This window comes from Chelonia mydas, chromosome 25, assembly GCF_015237465.2.
Source record: "Chelonia mydas isolate rCheMyd1 chromosome 25, rCheMyd1.pri.v2, whole genome shotgun sequence".
In the NCBI taxonomy this organism is placed as follows: domain Eukaryota; kingdom Metazoa; phylum Chordata; order Testudines; family Cheloniidae; genus Chelonia; species Chelonia mydas.
This window is the reverse complement of record NC_057858.1, coordinates 14,016,703-14,033,302: the sequence shown is the minus strand read 5'-3', so window position 1 is coordinate 14,033,302 and position 16,600 is coordinate 14,016,703. Positions and strand designations below refer to the sequence as shown.

General features: G+C 48.0%; 1 long non-coding RNA gene across 5 annotated transcripts in view; it reads right to left on the bottom strand.

The window, feature by feature from the left end:
• Positions 1-2,146: 2,146 nt before the first annotated feature.
• LOC119564480 overlaps positions 2,147-16,600 on the bottom strand; it is a 108,876-nt gene continuing 94,422 nt past the window's right edge. For all 5 annotated transcript variants that reach the window (XR_006287456.1, XR_005223379.2, XR_006287457.1 and 2 more), the window contains 2 exons: positions 4,932-5,093; positions 2,147-2,318 (listed from right to left, as the gene is read on the bottom strand). This is a non-coding gene — a long non-coding RNA (uncharacterized LOC119564480). The remainder of the gene's footprint in view (positions 2,319-4,931; positions 5,094-16,600) is intronic.

The window sequence follows — 16,600 nt, the reverse complement described above, 5'->3', positions numbered from 1 at the left end:
ACCAGCCAAAAAAAAAAAAGAGGCCAGGGAAGTATTTTCTTCCGGGGCTGGAACATTTCCCCCCGCCCCTCCCCCGACACTCTCTCCTAAAATATTTTTTGTAACCACTTCTTCCATCATTGTAGTTTAAAAAGTTTGTTTCCCTGGGCATGGGATAAACCATCTATTCTATGGGCACCTCTTCTGGGACAGAGACGGGCTGCCGTGAAAATACCAGAGCCAGGCAGTGCAACGAGACGCAGGAGAAATGAATATATACAGCTGGCCCAAAGCGCCCCAGCCCTTCTCTCAGAGATCCTGCTGCCTCTTCTTTAGAGGGAACAAAACTCTTAAGGCAGCAAAAGTACGAAGGGCGTGTCGGGTTGGGAAGGCTGGAGTTTGCTACTGCTTAAGGGCTGGGTGCCCTCGGAATCCCTGAGATGGGAAAGTGACCCTGTCAAAAGGCCAGGCGGCCAGTTTCTCTAAACAGCTTGAGGACAAATTTCTACTGGCTGGCAGCCAGATTCTCCAGGGCTGAGCACCCCCTGTGCAGCTGCCCCGTGCCAAGCTTTTTATTTTGCTGCCTAGATGGAAGCTGCGCTCCTTGCAAAGTTTGAACCCACTTGAGGGCACTGATCACTTTTCAAAGTCTGGCCCATGGTGGGGCAAGTTTATGCTCTCTCAGCAGCTTCCAAAACAAAGGAGTTGCATTGTACAAGTCAAGGGAAGGTATTTGTAACAGCTGGCACCTTGAACTCCACTTGCTAAGCAGAGCTGGGGTTTGTCTGCCTCTCCCTTCATAAATAAAGATCCACAGTGGGAATTTGGCTGATGCTCAGATATTACAGTGCCGGGTGCCTTTTAAGAGCCTAAAAAGGTGGATTCTGGGGCTGGTGCAGGAGGCAGAACAGACTATGTGTCACACTCCCCTAGCAGTGTTGTCTCTGCAGGGGTGAAAATGCCTCTGTGGCAGTGCACATGGCTAGCATTCACACCGCTGGCCCCTCGGGATTCTGAGCAGCGCCTCAGCACGTGAATGACAAGAGTAATTCGTCACAAAGTAGAGAGGGGCTGAAACAACAAAAGCCAGAATCTGAATTTTGGACACTCCGAAGGCTGGGACCAAGAGTTGGCTGGGTGGCTTCCTAAAGGAAGGGGCCATTTGCACAGGCTGGGACTGTGAATGCCCCATAGTCTGTGAGTAACAGGCCCATCTCCCCCACCTCCTTAAAATAAAATCTGATACTTTGGTTACAAAAGAAACCCTCCCCCCCACCTTTACTCCAGTGGAACATTCCTCCTCAATCAGCCAATCAGAATTTCACCTGCGAGATCAACCCCTGAGCAAGATGAGCATGCTTTGGAACCTTGGGGAATGCTGGCTGCCCATTGGCTGGTGAGGTAATCCCTGGGTTTATAATGAGAGGACTCTTTGCAAAGCCCCATCCAATCTGAGAAGGCAAAGGGACGCTTAATATGGCACATGTGATGGAGGATGTGTGTGAGCTGTAGCCCCGGCCAGGAGCTTGGAGGGGTTCTTGGCTATCACAGCAAGAAAATGGGAACATCAATGCTACAAGCTTCAGCAAAGTAAATCAATAAAGAGGAGTCAAGACTATGAATCAAATTCATATTTTTAATACACATCTCACCCAGCAGCAGCCAGGACAGTAAGAACTTACACGGCCAATAGTGACTTTCATTCCATAGGGACACATTGCAAACTGAGAACACAAATTATACATGCCTTTGGGGTGGGACACAGCATCTGTGTAACGGCACACAGCAATGCTATGTAACCCGTGCTTGTAGGCTGTGGGCCTTTTGTCACCCCTCTAGTGACTAGGCACCATAAAAGACAGAGCCTGCCGTGGCTTCCAGCTGTTGGATTTAGTCTTTGATCTTAAGCATTAACACGGTTTATGAGTTGAAATCCCACCAGTGGCCCAAGTGGGGTTCATTACAACTATACAACCACTTAGAATAGGAAGTGAGGAATAATCCGTATCCAGTGGAAATCACAGGGGGAATTTTAGGAGGCAGAATGCACCCCCCCCACGCTGGATTTGACTGTTTACCTTGGTGCTTTCTGCTCAGAGGGGAGATGCACAGCTTGTCTTACTACTGAGAAAGCAGCTGGCCAAGCTTCTTCTTCTTTTTTTTTTTCGCCATTTACAAAAAAAATGACCCTCCCCTCTCCTCCCATCGACGCTTTCCACACGCTAGTCACTGTTTTTATTTGAGAAACGAAACAAATCTTCAAATGAAACCTCTTGCAAATACGGGCCATTCTTGTGGCTTTCGCGGTCATCCAGCTTCACATCTTCTGATCACGCCACCTGTCAGTCAGAGAGCTGTTTCAGTGATAGGACATCGCACACATTTCCCTCCTCCCTGCCTGGCTGGGAGTATGGACTCCCCAAGGGCCTGATTTGCAGACACAGTTGGCACCCACTGCTCCAGCGTTAATCAGTGCGGGAAAACCTGCCTCACTGAAGTAATGGGCATTTTGCTACTGACATCAATGGGGCCAGGATTCCCCCAATGGGAACGGCAGGTGCTCAGCACCTCTGAGAATCCAGCCCTAAGACGTATGTACTTTTTGGCCAGAATGTTTCAATCAGGCTGTGAAACTTAGACTCTTAAATGCCAAAAAAAAAAAAAAAAAAAAAATCCCCAAAGATGCAGATTCAGAGTGACCAAACTGTGTATGAATGTGGGTAGATTTTTCAGTAAAAAAGAAAAGAAGAAGCAGAAATTCAGAAATAGTTTGGCCTTTTCATTTTGGAAAAATGTTTCGTTTCAGAATTTCCCTAAATGTTATTTTAAAAAAATTATAAAAAAAATCTATCATAGAACCCTCTGCAATGAAACAAAATGTTTAGTTAGATCTGATGTGATTTTTTTTTTTTTACTTTTTTGCTTCACTGAGAAATTTTTAAAAAATTGTTTCAGGTCTCTCCAAAACAGTTTTTTCGCCCCCAATTTTTTGGTTCAGCCATTGAACCAAAACTTCAATTATTCACCCAGCTCAACTCTTCAATCCATATTTAACCATTTAAAGAGAAGGCGCTGAGTGCCTGCAGATCCCACGGAAGTCCCTGGGAGCTAGCTGTGCTCAGCACCTATGGAAATCAGACCTCTTTTCCTTGGGGATCTCAAGGCAGGTTTAGGAACCTCACCCTAAGGCCCCAGGTTTGACAATTGTAGCCTTTATTTTGATAAGACAGTCAAACAAAAGCCTGTTGGAGTCACAGCAAATTCTGCAGCAGTGACCTCTGTCTTGTGATTGTTGACATTTAACCATTTATCTAGCTCAGTGGGGAGCAAGGTCCTGTGGTTAAAGCACTGGACTGCGACTTACGAGACTGTCCATGGCTCTGCCCCAGGCTCCCTGTGTGACGCAGACCAGTCACATCAGCCCTCTGGTTCCCCGTCTGTGAAATGGGGATAAGGTTCTTTCCTTTCTCCCACCCTTTGTCTGGTTGGTCTCTCGTGTCTGTAGGAGCTATGGGCCAGAGACTCTCTTTTACTACATGCTTGTGCGGTGACTAGAGTCACAATCTCAGCTGGACTTCTTTGTACCACGGTAACACACACACCAACCAGAGAACTTAGATGTTCAGAAAGCAGCGAGAGAGTCTAAGGAGAGTGATGGGGAGAGGGAAGAAAGCTTACTGGTTATTTTCCACTGCACACATTGTACTGCAGGGAGCAGTCTGGCCCTGACTGTGCATGGTGTGGATGGGATGATCTAACCGAGGTTTTCCCCTCTCTCTGATTTCTACTACTCTCTGATTCACACTTGGGGCTTGCCTGCCTATTCTGCCCTCTTTGCCCACACACAAGAAATAAACCAGTGTATCGGGGAACTTCCATGAAATGTTCTGTCCAGATTATCCCCTGGATCCTGTTTCTTTTTGATTATCGGGAAATTTGGCAGATCCTTTTGTTCTCCTCCTGTTAACCTTCATCCCCATGACCTAAATTACACAGTAATAACCACAACATCCTCTGCCCCTGCAGAAAGCAGCTAGTGCAATAATAGGTTCCTCCGAGCCATCTGAAGGAAAGGAGATGATAATGAGAGGTTTTATGCTTTACCTTGAACTTGTGGGCCAGTGACGGAAATCCCCCTCTTATTAATTCAACTGATGGGAAATCGTCATTTACAAATGCCCTGTTCATCCGACACAGGTGGCCGCCGGTCAGGTGTCAACAGGGAGTGGGAAGAGCCAATGCATTAAAAGGGATTCTGCTGAGAATATATTAACTGCTTGGCTTTCTGAGAAACAGAGCCGTGTAAGGCACCAGAGGAGCGAGACCACTTTGCACATGCAACGTGGCTCGGACATTGCATCAACTCCAGTGGCTGCCTGTGGCTGCAAGCCCTGCAGCATCGAGGACCTGATCTACAGCCTAGTGCACTTCCAATGGGATTTGAATCTGGCCCTTTATTGTTTTTGGAAGGGGTATTACTGGGCTAGCAGATGTCACGGATGTCTGGCTGGGGTGAGGGGCCACGTGTTTGGGGGACAGGGAGCACCTAAAGGGCCAGCTCTCCCCAGGGAATCTTGGAAGAACAGAGAACAAATTATAACAGAGGGTCTCAAGTCACGGCTGGGTCAATGCGTAACAGGGAGAGGAAGGGTGACCTTGTGGGTAAAGCACAGGCCTGGGACTCAGGAGACCTGGCTGTAGTTCCTGGATCAGTCCCAGACTCCCTGGGTGACCCTGGACAAGTCACCTAGGGCAAAATTTTAAAAAGCAACTAAAAATTTTGAGTGTCCTAATTTTTGGGGGCCCAACTTGAAGGGGCCTCATTTTCAGGAAGCACTGAGCCCCCACCCCATGCTTCCCCTCTCCCAGTTGGGTGTCTAATTCCCATAAGCTGCTCTGGAAATCCCAGCCTAGAGCAGTTCTTTTCCATGGCTTTAAAAAAAAACCCTTACTTCGCCCCTGGAGAAACACAGTTGTGGTGGCGTGAGATGTGCAGCATGAATCTCCGTCGCTAAGTGAGTTGCCTTCCAGGGCTGCCTGACCCCCGGAAGTGGATGGAATCGGTTGGCGGAGCCCTCTGGGACGGTGTCAGGCAAGCGGGATGGCAGAATTTCCTGAAAATTAATGCGTACATCATGTTAGCATCTGGGCGGGATCTGGAAAGAAGCTGGTTCCTTTGTACTTTCTCTCTTGTTCTTAGTTAATAACTTCTTTGTAGAACTTCGATTTCTGCCTGGATTCCCCCCTTGTCCCCAGTAGCATGGAGCGTGACACTTCCCCCTGCCACACCACGGACACTGCCCCCTCCTCTATAAGGCACTCCATTCAGCTTCCCAGGGCGGAGTCCACATTGATTAATTGGCCAGTCGGGGTATTTATCTCTTCCAAGATGTGATGTTTGGTGCTCATCTCACACCACGCCTGCTGCTCACGTAGCGCGAGCCATGTGCTGAAGACCATCACTCTACGGAGATCCCCTTTTCCCCTCAACTTGCACTTGCGCTCTGAGGCTACTTAGCGCATTTACACCCTTGGATCCCTGACTCTAATCGGGTTACATCAGAATTTGGCTTTTGGGCTATTTCGTACTCATCACTGTTGTTCCCTGATCTGCTCCATGCAGGGAATTAACACAGATTTATTTCTTTCTCCAAGAGTATATGCACATGTGTGCACACGCATGGCTGCATGTGTGATCACATGTATGCACGTGCACTGCACGGTTGTGTGTGTGTGTGTGTGTGTGTGCATGATCACGTGTACACACGGGCACTTTGTGTTCATCTGTGTGCGCATGCAAGAGCTGCTAAAAGTCCTGAACAAAACTTTTTTTGGTCAAAAATGGCTGTTTTTCAAAACATAAGTATTTTTGCAAAAAAAGTTGACAATTTTTTTTCATTTCTTGCAAGATTTTATACAGAAATTTTTATTGTCAATATTAACACAATGGTTTCCGATAGCCAGGTAATCAAACCTGGTTTTCAGTAAATGAAATGTCTTCAAATCAAGACTGGCCGTCTTTCTGGGAGATCTGCTTTAGTCAAACACAAGTTATTGGGCTCAATGCAGGGATAACTGGGGAGTGTCTCTGACCTGCGCTATACAGGGGTCAGACCAGATGATCTAATGGTACCTTCTGGTCTGAAAATCTGTGACTCTATGAAAAGTTTAGATCAACGTTTTAATAAAATATTTCAAAATCAAAATTCAACTCCCGCCCCCACAACCCAACCCAACCAATCAAAAAAGGTCCATTTTGAGCCTTGCAAATAAAAACAAGTTTGAAATTTCAAAACTTTTCACCAATTATTTAAAAAAAATTCAACCAGCTCTACTGTGTAAGTGGTTTACCATTATCGCTCTCTGAGTCCTTTGCCTGCCCCATTCTATAATCCACTATACACACACCCTCAAGCAGGCCAGCTTCCTGCAAACCTCCCCGAGCAGTTTGTCTCGTGTCCTTGGACTTCCACAGTCATCTCTCGTCTTATACTGACGTTGTAAGCTCGTCATAGCAGGAACCGTTTTTTTGCTCTGTGTTTGTACAGTGGCTAGCACGACAGGGTCCTGGCCTGTGACTGAGGGGTCTAAGCCCTACGGGAATACAGATAATAAATAAGGGTAATAATGAGAGGTTGAGCTAACTCCCCTGCCCCTCAGGGCATGTAGCCTTTGACTCAAGCCTTTGCAGGACACAAAGGAGGATGATTAGCGGAAATTCTGGTACTTCCATCCTGGGCAACTTTTTGCGATTTCAGGGATTCTTCCTGTGGCGAATGGGGACCAAACGTCAAAATTCTAAACATTGCTGAGAACTGAAAAGCCCAAGAAACCTTTTGACTTGGGTCAGTCGGATCATGTAGTTTATATAATTTCAAGATGTTTCATTTACACTTTGACTGTTGTTATTTTTAATGATTTTTGCCATAATGAGATTACATTTCTAAACAAAAAAGCTCTTTCAACCGGAAACGTGGAACTTTTTGTTTGGAAAATGTCACAGCGAAGGGGTTTGACAATCTCTAAACTTCTTCTTTTTCTCTCTAAAATTATTCGAGTCAAGAACTTTGTCAGAACCGACCTGTCCCCGTGAGAAGGTTCGATTTTGGCAAGTGGATATTTTCCACCCCCCATCAAATCTCATAAAACAATGCCCAGCCATCTCTGGTGATGATTAGTTAATGGACAAGTTTCCCTGGCACGGTGGCTAAAGCTCCAGAAGCCGCCAGCAGCTGCTCTGCGCTAGGGCTCCCAGTGGGAATTGGCTGGCCAGCCGAGCGGAGGCCTGGCTGGGTGACTGAATGCAGACTGGAGCTCCCGAGGAGGGTGCTGGCGGAGGCTGGCTCTTCCCACACACATGCCTCAGCACGTGTGGGGGTGGCAGAGAAAGCGCCTTGAGGCATTAGCCCCCCAAGAGCAGCCTGTGGAGCTGGATGGAGGGGACGGGGATATTGTCATTTCAGGCCGGGATTCAGGAACGCTGAGGCATCTGGAGATGAAGGGAAAAGGGGAGTTAACGCTCCACCTTCTCCATGCCCCTATGTCTCCTTCCTTCCTTCGCTCACCCCCTTCCCCCTCCCCTCGGCAGCTCCCCCGCCATTTCTCCCCCCGCACCCGCACGCAGGAAAAGCTGTGTTGGGGAAACAGCTGGTGATTCCAGTCAGGGACCTGATTTACATACATTTCCATATGGATTAATTTCTCCCCCCCGCCCCCATCTCGGCCGTGGGAATTGGAGTCTGCTATCAAGGCGGGGTGTGTGTGTGTCCGTCCCTGTGCGCATGGAGAAGGACAAGCGGAGTGGGGGGAGCTGAGATCAATGGCAGGAACCCTTTGAGGAGGGTGGGCATTTCGGCTGAGTCTAGTGCTTTGCATGAGAAAAGCTGAGAGTGTTTTGCTGGGGACACAGGTGGGCCCCCCGCTTCCAGCCTCCCGCTTTATTAATCTCATGCTCCCAAGGGAATAGATTTGCCAGGCGAACTGTCCTCCCGGGCAGGGATGGGCTCTGAAGTGCCAACCATACCCTGAGCTCTGCTGCCTTTTATCGAAGTGCCACTCAAATCAGTCTCCCCCCTCCGAGACAGGCCCATGCCACACATTTCTGACCCCACTTCTAGATTTCCACCTCCCTGAAGGTCAGGGGTACTGTTTGACTCCAGGGTTTTGGTTTGTCCCATTATAAAGATAGAGGGTATTTGGAAAATCTGGGTCTGGTTTTGGACTGGGATTGGAATTGGGATTCCTTCCCTGCGGGTGCTTCCTATTCTGGTGCAGCAGAAACAGCCCCCACCCCCACCCCCCGCCTGCCATGCATTGCAGTAAAAAACCGCAATAATAAAAGTGAATTTGTACCTGGAATCTTTAGCAAATGAGAAGGATTGCAGGGGAGTCTTAGGTCCCCTTGGACAGAGATTATGGTTTTGTAACAAGGTTCCGAAACCTCATGACTACAGAGAGAGTCATGCCTATGGGTTGGAGCCTCAGCTTTACTGTATGGAAACAAACTCAGCACAGGACTCAGTGGGTGCAAAACTGTCTGAACAGACACCAATGAGAAACAACCAACCTTTGCTCTTTTCTGGCACCTCCTGTGCCAGGACCCCTCAAAACACTTCATGGACATGAAGGAATTTAGCCTCACAGGCAGGTCAGTTTTATTATCTCCATTTTACAGATGGGGAAACTGAGGCACGAGGCGGGACGTGACTTGCCCAAAGTAACATACATTGAGACTAAGGCAGAACACAGGCTGGAACTCAGGTGTCCTGGCCCCTGTGCATATTCTTTAACCATTCACACTATTCGGCCCATATTCTCAAAAAAAGACTAGTGATTTTGAGTTGCCTTAAAGGGGTCAGATGGTTAGAAAGTGCTGGACATGCACCCTTTGAAAATGAGTGTGGGGAGGCAGTATGGTCTAGAGGATAGAGCACTAGACTAGGACTCAGGAGACCTGGCTTCTATTCCTGGGTGACCATGAGCAGGTTGCTTCATGGCTCTGTGCCTCAGTTTCCCCATCTATAAATTGGGGATAATGTACATTGACCTCCTTTGTAAAGCATTTTGTGATCTACTGATGAAAAGTACGATATAAGCCCCGGGTATTTAGATTATTATTAGGTTTGCAAACACGGACGCAGCCAACATTACTGGCCCCTTTGAAAGTTTGGTACTTCCCTTCCTCTCCAGGGTGTGGGGTGCGGAGGATAAAACCTCACTGACTGGGAAGTGCTCAGATACTACAACAATGGGGCCCAGAGACAGAAAGACCCACCCTGTGCTGGCCTCTGCACAGGCGAACCGCGCCCTGTGTGAGTAAAATGGCCACCAGGAGGGAGTTAAGATGGTCACTATGATGGGGGAAAATGGCATGTGGTTCTTTAAACCTGCTTTGGTTTCACCCAGGTGGTTTCAGAGCCTCTCAGTCAGGAGGCAGTGGAGAAGACTGAGTGGGCGCTCCGAGGAGAAGAGGGATGAGGGGAATGCCAGAGGGAGAAGAACCCTTGTTAAAATACCCCAGGGCCCACTGTGCAGAGTGGCCCCTGTTGTTATTTAGGCAGTTTTAGTGACATGCCGCCTGGGCCAGGCAGCTAGCAAAGTGCTGCTGGACTCCGAAGTCACTGGTTGTGTGGACTAACCCCCAAACCATCAGCAACATGCGTTACAGGGGATGCTAACTGATGTAAACACATGGACATGCAGTCTAGCCATCAGCAGGGGGCTGGGGGAAGTGAGAGCCTGGACTCCTGGGGTCTAGCCCCAGCTATGCGGGGTAATGGGATCTATAGCAAGGAGAGAGGCAAAGTATCAGGGAGCCTGGGCTCTAATTCGCATCTCTGCCACTGGTTCACTCTGTGACCTTGGGGCAGTTGCTTCACCTCTGAATTGAGCAAGGACCTTTTGAAATCTTGCCTTTAGTGACTTGCCCAGTCTGTGGTGGAGACACGAACTGCACCCAGGTCCCCCGAGTCCCATGTCAGTGCCCTATGGCAGAATGTTATTGTCACTCCTTTTCCTTGCCCTTATTCTGGGGACCGATTTAATTTCAAATAGCTAAAGTTTATTCCCAGCCCAAGAGGGTCAGGTGGGTGCTTCCGCTCCCTGCCCATCCTGGAGGGCTCTGCACCCAGGTCTGTCCGACAGTTTCCTCTCACTGCTGGCTGGAGGCTGCTTTCCTTTGTCCGTGGGAACACAGGGGTTTAGGCCTCTCTTCTCTATCACTGCCAGACTCTGTGCTCAAGGCCTTTTTGCATGGCTTTCGCTCCCGCAGCCTGAGCGCTCCTCGGGGGGTAAGGACGCAATAGAGCTGTCGTGACTGGGTGACAGCAGAACTGGCCCCGTCTGAGGCCTGCTGTGAGGTGACAAAGTAGCTCAAGGCTTACGAACGAGGGAGCCCAAACCGCCAGCCTGCTGGGAGCAGGTGAGTCTGCAAAGGAACAGTCAAGCCAGTTCCACCCTGACTAGAACAATCAGTGTCAAGCGGTGCATGGTAATGCCCATGCACTGAGCTGATTTGTGCAAGTGTCCGGTGAGGGTGGGGGTGGCAGAGGGAAGATGCACATAAAATTAACTCTTTGCACACACACCCTCCACCTTTGGAAAGATTTCAGGGATGGGGCAGGACCCTGTGATGGAGGAAACTCCAGTGAGAAGAATTAAAAAGCAAAGGCTCAGAGAATCAGACTGAAAAGAGCCCACGGGTCCCTTCTAGCTAAGTCCCACTGGCCGGGAGGTGTTTGCTCCCTCCAGGGCTTTGTCCAGTCTTGTTTGTGTCATGAGATGTGACTTCCATGGCGGGGGAAGAGCTGTGCATGCAGACTCGTAGGTAATGGGAAAGGCCTGCTCTTGATGCATTCTTTTCACCAGGCTGGCCCCTGGGATGTGGCATCAGGATATAGGGTCAGGGTTCAGGAAGGACCAGCAAGCGCTGAGGGGCCAGGGAAGTGGAGAGTTTAACCTCCAAACTTTCTTTCACGACCTTAATTCCAGGCTCAGGAAAAGATTTGGGGGTCGGCCTTATTCTCAAGCAAGCTGGTCTGTAACAACAAGTTTGCTCAATGCCAGAGAGGGCTGCACCAGCTCCAAACAGGGAGGGGGATGAAAGGGGTGTGGTTTCTTGGCACAGCTCCCCCCCGAAGAAAATTCATCTTGCATTTCAACTGGGAATTAAATCTCCTTTGAGTGTGTTTCCTTGTGCACTAATGAAGGCCTTTGGGCTGAATTAGGACCCAGGCATCAGCTTGTGCAATGGTCAGTTCTCACGCACCCTACTCTGGAAAAATCCGGTTGGGGATTTACCGAAAGTCAAGGCCTCAGTACCGACAATATCATAAAGAACCACGACAACAGAGGGACAATTTGGACATTGGAATCATCTGAGCCACAACTGGCTGGGAAGACATTTTGCCTCCTGAGCTGAGGTGACGGGGCGTAGTGGGAGTCCATGCTAGGCGCTGTTCGAACACATGGTAAGGGGTAGTCTGGTCTCTAAAGATCTTATAATCTACCTAGAAAAAAGGCAGGGGATAGGAAGTCTAGATTCATCAATTTCAGGGTGTGTGTGTGTGATCAGCTAGTCTGACCCACTGTATAACATTGTTCTCCCCATTTTATAGATGGGGAACTGAGGCCTAGACAGATGACGTGATTGGCTCACGATCACACAGGGAAGTAGAGGCAGGGCTGGGAACTGAATGTAGATCTCCTGAGCCCCAGCCCAGCTCCTTTGTGATGGGCACATCCAAACGCTTCTTGGTCTTTATTTCATGTTCCTGCCACGCTTGCTTGAGGGAATTTTCCTTCCTTTTTCTGCAGTGACTCTTCAGGAAGAGTTAACATGGAGACCAACAACTGCTCCATGCCAGTAGTGTGTGTGAATGGCGGGGGAGCTATTTTGTTGCATCAAGAATGGATTCCGCCCCCACCCGCACACACACATTCGGTGGCGTTCCTAAGCTACAATTCACCACAGTCCAAGCAACATACTAGGCCCCAACCAACAAAACCACAGAGGGTCTCGGCCTGAATACACATTAGGGGGAACGTGAGGGGAGCTTTTTCCATTGAGCCAATGAAGCTCAAGCGCAGATGGATAACGCCACCAAGCAGAGGTAAGAACCTGATGCCCACTGGGCTACAATCAGGACCTTTCACTACTAAATGCTCCATGGCTGCTGAGTAATTTAGTCCAGCTAGGGGGAAGAGCACCTCCTCTTCCAGCACCACTCCTGCCAACTGCCTACTCCAACCTCACGACGCCTTGGTGTGGCAAGCCAGGGGTGGTTTTGCTTTTCCAGGACAGCCCCCCAGGTGGGCTGGGGAGCGTTGGGTCTGCCCAATAACTCTGGAGCTGAAGACCCAGAGAATGCCATGGCTCATGTCTTTCCTTTGGAAATCTCACAGGCTGATGCTTTAAGACCGGGGAGCTCCCAGGGCTTTCTCTTCCCTTTATCTGCTGCACGCTGGATGACTCAGGCTGCTCTCATCATTTTTCACTCCTCCGACTAGGACGGTTGTGAGTGACAGCAGAACGTAATGTTAATTCTTATTTAGTATCTGTATTGCAGTAGCGTCCACAAGGCTCAGGCACGGACTGGTACCCCATTGTGCTAGGCACTGTGTAAACACACACTGACCAGCACCACTCTGCAGGAGGCCAGATCAGGGAGCGAAGGGAGAGGGCTGCTCCTGTGTTGGTCATGTTGGGAGTGGGGTTCGGAGAGCAGATGGCCGGAGGGGATGCGCGTGCTGTGTCAACATCATGCAGCTTCTGACTGGTGCGCAAGAGAGGACAAAGCCCTGAAAATACTATAAATGCCATTTGGGGCAAGTTCCAGAGGCTGAAGCCTGTTCTGCAGCAAAATACTTTAATGCCATCTACATTTAAGAACATAAGAATGGCCATACTAGGTCAGACCAAAGGTCCATCTAGCCCAGTGTCCTGTCTTCTGACAGTGGCCAGTGCCAGGTGCCCCAGAGGGGATGAACAGACCAGGGAATCATCAAGTGACCCATCCCCTGCGGCCCATTCCCAGCTTCTGGCAAAGAAAGGCTAGGGACACCATCCCTGCCCATCCTGGCTAATAGCCATTGATGGACCTATCCTCCATGAATTTATTTAGTTCTTTTTTTCATCCATGTCTATAGTTCTCCTCTCGAGGGAGTTTTGCCCTAGACATACACCAGGGTGGAGTGGAGCAGATACCCCAGGCTGGCTAAGGAGACTTGGGAAATGGAATAGGGGGGGCTTATCACCACTAGAGCGCTAGTTCCAATCCAGGGTTTGCCCTGATTCCAGCCCCCAGTGGCCACTTATCAATGTGGCTGCACCAGTACGAATGCCTCCATGTAAACCGTGATTTGCACCAGCGCAGCTGAGTGTGGTTCATGCAGGAGTGAGCTGGTGCAAATCACAGCTTTGCTTGTCTATGCTAGGGGTTTGCACTAGTGACTGGTTGCCAAGGGCTGGAAGGGGGGCAGATCCCGAAGGGAGAGTGGGCTGAAATGAAAGGTCAGGGAGACGTGGCACCTGCTAGATGCAGCATGGCCTAGTAGACAGGGCACTGGCCTAGAACTCAGGAGACCAGGGCTCTATTCCTGACTTTGGCACGGTCACGGGTGTCTCTGTTTCTCCTTCCACTCTGTGCCTGTCTTGTCAGACTGTGAGCTTGTTGAGGCCGGGACTGTCTCTCTGTCTGCAGCCTAGCACACTGAGGGTCTGGCTTTCAGCTGGGGTCACCATAATACAACCAAACAATATCACCATAGATAAGTGGAGGAAGCAGGGAGAGGAGGATAGATAGGAAGTTGGGTAACCTTACAGTCAGTGGGAGCAGAGGGTGCTTATTGATATTAGTTTTATCAGCTGGACCTAGCCCAGGGAGGGTTTTAAAAACAAAAACAAAGCTGGTAAAAAATAAAGGCTCTTCTTCTAAATTAAAAATGAAAGCATTGTCCAAGCTACTTCAGATTTTGGGCTCAAAGCCCACAATACTCCCCCAAAACAATTGCAAAGAGATTTTTCAAAAATAAGATTTAGTGAAAAATTGAAGCTGCAAAGCAAGGGAAACACCCCCTTCACCTTATTGTTAGCTTTAAAGTGTGCGTGCAAAGGTTCCTTCAGACTCACCATTGCTGTAGGAATTAGTTAGATTCATAGATTCCCAGGCCAGAAGGGACTGCTGTGACATGTAGTCTGTCTCCCCCCGCCCCCGTATAACACAGGACAGAGAACTCCCCCAGAATAAGCCCTAGAGCAGATCTTTTAGTAAAACATCCCAGCTTGATTTCAAAATAGTCAGTGACGGAGAATCCCTCATGACCCTTGGTCAGTCCATTATTCTCACCGTTAAACCCCTGCGCCTTATTTCCAGGCTGACAGTGTTTAGTTTCAGCTTCCAGCCGTTGGACTGTGTCCGACCTTTCATTAGTACAGATTCAATAAACGTTGTGCTGGGAGAAAGGAGGTCTCTGCTTCTCTACTATGGAGATTAAATAGGGTAAAGAAAGATTCCTTTGCAGCCCCGACCCTGACCAGTTGCCCCCAGGGGCTGGGATCGAATGGGCTTCGTGTACACAGCAGTATATGGGGGGGGGGGGGAGATTTCTTTCGCATTCTTGCTCTCGGAAGAAGAAAAGCAAGAGGCTGCAATAACTCCCTTCAGTTCAGAGCTGCCAGCACTTCGTTATGAACCTGCGACCAGAGATGTCGAGGCAACTCCCAGATGAAGGACAAGGCTCCTTTTAGAGCCGTTTTAGGCTCCTTTTCTATGCGCTGTGAAGGCAAATTCCTCCAGATGGCAAATATTTTGATTATGGACTGAAAGAAAGAGCCATTCCCCGCCCCCTCCTTTAAACCAAGTACAAGAGTTTGGGGAGGAGGGGGAATCAAACTGGAATCACATTGAATTCTGCTTGTCCTTGAATAGTAGGAAGGGGACAACAGTTTCTTTCTCTGTCTCTTTCTTAGAATTGCATTTAATTTGTGGCTAAGGTGTGTTTGAGACCAGAGTGCTGAAGCAGCACCCAGACCCTGAATGCAGCTCACGGAGGCAGAATCCCATGCAGATGCGGACCCACCAGTTTATAATAAATACTGGAGCTGGTTGGCAAATGGAATTTTGTCTGGCAGGAAACGTCACCATGTCAGAATTAGTTCCCTATGCTGAGTCAGACTGGAAAGTCAAAATATAAAACATATCCCAAAGCGTTGGAACTGGAAATCACCCACAACAAATGTTTGTTTGGGTTTTTTGACACTTTTGATCAAAAGGAAACAGCTATTTCAAGGTGGCATTTTTAATTTAGAATCAATGTTTCACAACGAAAAACCGTGGATTCATTTCAGAATGTCGACATGGAAGAAAGAAACATCACTTGGATTTTCCCCAATTGGAAACCTGTTAAAATGTTAAAACTGACATTTCCCTGCAAAAAATTTCAGTTCTGATGAAACAACATTTCCCTACAGGAAAGCTGCTTATATGAAAAATATTGACCAGCTCCAATGAATACAAGAGTGCTGGAAAGATGCTGGTTTGAAGGACTGTGAACAGGCCAAAAATCATACATTTGTTTGTAGTGAAACTTCTTGCCACCCTTCTATATGTTTGTACGGTGCCTAGCACAATGTGGTCCAAACCTGGTTGTGGCCCTTAGGAGCACCACAAGATAAATCTTAAATAACAACACAATAATTCAAACTAGGGCCCTGATCCTGCAAAGACTGATGCACATGAGTAGTCTTGTTGATTCACACAGCACTGGATGGGACCTCCTGGATTATTCAATCCAATCCCTGCTATTACAGATAATTTTGTCACATAATTCTGTTCATAAATTTATCAAGCTCCATCTTCAGACAAGTTAGGCTGACTCACATGCTTAAAGTTAAGCGTATGTCCAGCCTTTGCGAGATCAAGGGGCATAGAAGCTTCTCAATATGGGGGGGGGGGGACAGATATAGTTTCATCATATGGTGATGATAATACTCTTTCCATACCATGAGTATCTCTGGAGGAGGTTAAACAGAAGCTACTAAAGTTAGATATTTTTAAATCAGTAGGTCCAGATAACTTGCATCCAAGAGTTTTAAAAGAGCTGGCTGAGGAGTTCGCTGGTTAATGTTGGTTTTCAATAAGTTGTGGAGCACAGAGAAAGTTCTAGAAGACTAGAAGAAAAATAATGTTGTACCAATTTTTAAAGAGGGTAAACAGGATGACCCAGGTAATTATAGGCCTGTCAGCCTGACATCAACCTTGGGCAAGATAATGGAGTGGCTGATACGGGACTTGATTAATAAAGAATTAAAGGAGGGTAATGTAATTAATGCTATTGAACATGGATTTATGGATCCTATCAAACTAACTTGATATCTTTTTTTGATGAGATTTCAAGTCTGGTTGATAAATGTAATAGTGTTGGCATAATATACTTAGACGTCTGTAAAGTGTTTAACTTGGTACCGCAAGACATTTTGATAAAAAAACTAGAACAATATAAAATTAATGCGGCACACATTAAATGGATTAAAAACTGGCTAACTGATAGGTCTCAAAATGTAACTGTAAACAGGGAATCATCATATAGCTTGTGCATTTCCAGTGGGATTTTGCAGGGATCA